The 3,260-nt window shown below is 42.6% G+C and overlaps 1 pseudogene; it reads left to right on the top strand.

Moving 5' to 3' along the window:
- Positions 1-1,344: 1,344 nt before the first annotated feature.
- On the top strand, positions 1,345-1,704 carry LOC102923545 (NADH dehydrogenase [ubiquinone] 1 beta subcomplex subunit 4 pseudogene; annotated as a pseudogene).
- Positions 1,705-3,260: the final 1,556 nt, after the last annotated feature.

The following is a 3,260-nucleotide window of genomic DNA, read 5'->3' as shown; positions in this document are numbered from 1 at the left end:
TAAAATGATAAAATTAGCATGCAAGGAAAATGCTTGCATTGTCTGACATGCTTCCATAGAAGCCATCTAGGATAAGCAACTGGCTCTCTACTCAGCAGAACCTTTGTTAGGAATGAGCACACCCAGATTTTGGAACTGTCTAGAGATTGTCTTATAGAAGTGTGGCTCCTGCCTCTATGATTAGCACAGCTTTAGCTTTCTTCTTCCCAAACCCTGCACGTCCTGGGATAACACTGCATAGGAGTAGGTGCCTAGGTTTGGTGTGTAGGGTCTAACCTTTAGGGCAGTATGTGGGAGAGGAAGGAGGGTCTGTTCCTCCTGGCTTGGGTCCCCGCAGAGAACGAGGATTCTAGTGAATGCTTTCCCACAGCTGTGCATTGGCTGATTCTTTGTGCTTCCTGGGCTTACTTCTTACTTCCACAATCCTGCTCACTCTGAGCCCAGGAACCAGCTGAATGGCGAGGGAAGTGCTCCTTCTCAGGGGCCTTTGCTGCTCTATGCCCTGACCTCCTTGGTATTCTTATCACAGATTGGTAAAGCAGTCTGAAGAGGTACAGGTCAATGTCTACACAAGCGTGACTCTTCACCTGGCTAAGGTAGCTGTGGAATGAACTGGGTTCTCAGCTGCTAGGTAAATGCAGGCTGTTCAAAACTAACTCCCATATGAAGGAGGCTCTTGTTGGGAATGAAGACTATAACTGAGATTTTATGTTATAAACATATAATACAGTTACTATGTTAAGCAAGCGTTGCTCTCAGGAAAAGATCCAAACTCATTAGGGAGGCCATGAAAGGTCCTGCAGATTTTGCAACTTGGACCTGGCTTCTGTGGCCGCTCCTACACTATCCTCCAGAGAAACTAAATCAATGGCTTTTGGCCAAAAGTGTAGCTTTAGCCCTTCCTTTCCCCTTCAATATCCTTCTCAAGGCATGCTTCCCCTTTCAGCTAGCAGAGCTCATGTCTTTTCACCTTTGGAATCCTTCTATTCTATAATGTCCTCCTGGAGCCCCCAAAACATGACTATGATCCTTTGGATTAATGCCTAACCAGGCACTTGCTACTTAGTCTTTCTGTTAATTTGTCTATTCTGCCCATTGGTCCTGTAGATGGTGCTGTTCCCAGCACTCTGAACAGTATCCAACCAGTGTAGGTATTGATTAGTATACTGCAAATGGAGGAGAAGTCTGCCCTCTTCCCCTCAGAGAGTTTACTCAAGCTACATCGTCCTATAATGAACATCATTGCAAATGGGGGCGTCTGTGACTCACCATGTTTAAGGCCAAATGACTTCAAAGGGAAAGAATAAGAAGAAGAGCAGATTAAAGAGCAAAACAAGAGCCAAGATGCTGGGTTCCAAGTATACGCCTGCGCCCCTGACCACTCTCCCCAGTACCCTTGACCCAGCTGAGTACGACGAGTCTCTGGAAGCCAGAAAGGAGCAGGTTGAGAGCTTGAGCATAAGGGCCCAGCTTAAACCAGAGTATCTGCTTCAGTACAATGATCCCAAACGCTTAGCGCACACTGAAGATCCTGCCTTGATTCTTTGGACCTATGCGAGATCAGCAAATATTTATCCCAATTTCAGAGCCACTCCCAAGAACTCACTTTTAGGAGCTGTGGTGGTATTTGGGCCCCTCATCCTCTGGCATTATGTTTTCAAAACAGACAGGGACAAAAAGGACAGACTTACCCAGGAAGGATAATTGGACCAAACATTTAACCTCTCCTATTAAGTTTGGCAAGGATGACTCTATTCTTGCACAAATAAATCTTCTATTAATCACTGAAAAAAAAAAGCAAAACTTAATCTCAAATGGGTTTCCATTATTGTTAAGTGGGAATCTCATACAATAACATTTCTTGCCCTCACAGAATCTTGGTGAGGGTACAGGAGATAACTCACAGTAAAGACTACAGTAGAATTCTTGGTAGTAAGTAAACATTACATGTCGGTTTAAGGAAAAATAGTAGAGTGGAGGCTTAGGGGTCATTTATCACAGCCTCATCCTGCCCGTGAAGAAAAGGCTTCAGCTGAGGTTACATACCCAATCTCTGGCAGAGCACCCATGAGCTCAAATAGCCCTCTCCTGGTCTGTACAGTCCTCACATTCTTCCAGTGGAGGTGATCCCTGCCTCTGGCACACATGGAGCCCATTGTTCTCCATTTGGAGAAATTAAATTCATCTTGTATTTGTAATGATTGATTGGATGTGCATGACTCACAAGAGATGTATTTCCCTTTCTTGGGAAATTTAAGCACAACAGTCTAATGCTGTTTTCCTCTTTGCTTTTGTCTCCAGACTCCAATCCCTGTGCATCAATTATCTGAAAGCCAGACCTCTCTGCCCCCCCCTCTTCCTCTCCTCGGCTCTTTGAACTTTTCTTGTCCTTTGAAGAAATCCTAATTTCTTTCATGTTCTAAGGGTTCTTATATGAAAATCTGCAATCTTCTAGTGGCCTTTGTCTGCACCCAATCTGACCAACCCTCTGTTTTGGCCTCTTGGGATGTGATGTCATTTCATGCAAGAGTCTTCCAGTCCTTCACCCCAGGAAAGGGAGAGTCAAAGCCACCCCCTGGCGATGCTACCCAAATACAAAATCCCTTGACCCAGAAGTTTGACTCATGCAGGTGGGTAAGGGACATTCACAACGTGCATGGGTGCTCACTTTCCTATTTTGCTATGGTCTGGATCCCAAATGTAATAAGACACATACAACAGAAAGGCTGAGCCTGATGGTGTTAACTTAGAAAGATAACCAAGAAATGCTGTAAAAAGGACAGAAACAATTTTGGCAAAGTATGTACACGCTCCTCTCCCTTATGCCAAAATGTTTAAGAAAGAGAAGAACAATTGTTTGTGATGTGATTTTAAAAAGCTGGAAGACTACACAAAAAATAATAGATATATCTGGAAAAAGGGAACAAAGGATGGTGGGAGGGTAGAAAGAAATGAAGCTTTCCAGTTAGTGCCATATTCATATATATATATATATATATATATATATATATATATATATCTGCAATGTGCATTCCTTTTATAGTTTAAATTTACTTAACTAAAAATTTTTCTATTCTAATATTAAACTGCAGATGATCAACTCAAGAGATTTGAGCAAAAATGTGCTTATTTTCTCATGTGCGTATAATGTAGTTGAATGAATTAACACTTTTAAAGAAATGTCACTCAAGGATCAGAGGAGAAAGAAAAGCTGAAGGGAAAGTGATCAAAAAGATGATGACTGCAGCAACCTAAGCCTG

The sequence above is a fragment of the Peromyscus maniculatus genome, chromosome 3 (assembly GCF_049852395.1).
Source record: "Peromyscus maniculatus bairdii isolate BWxNUB_F1_BW_parent chromosome 3, HU_Pman_BW_mat_3.1, whole genome shotgun sequence".
Taxonomy (NCBI): Eukaryota; Metazoa; Chordata; class Mammalia; order Rodentia; family Cricetidae; genus Peromyscus; species Peromyscus maniculatus.
This window is presented reverse-complemented; position numbering and strand designations above follow the sequence as displayed.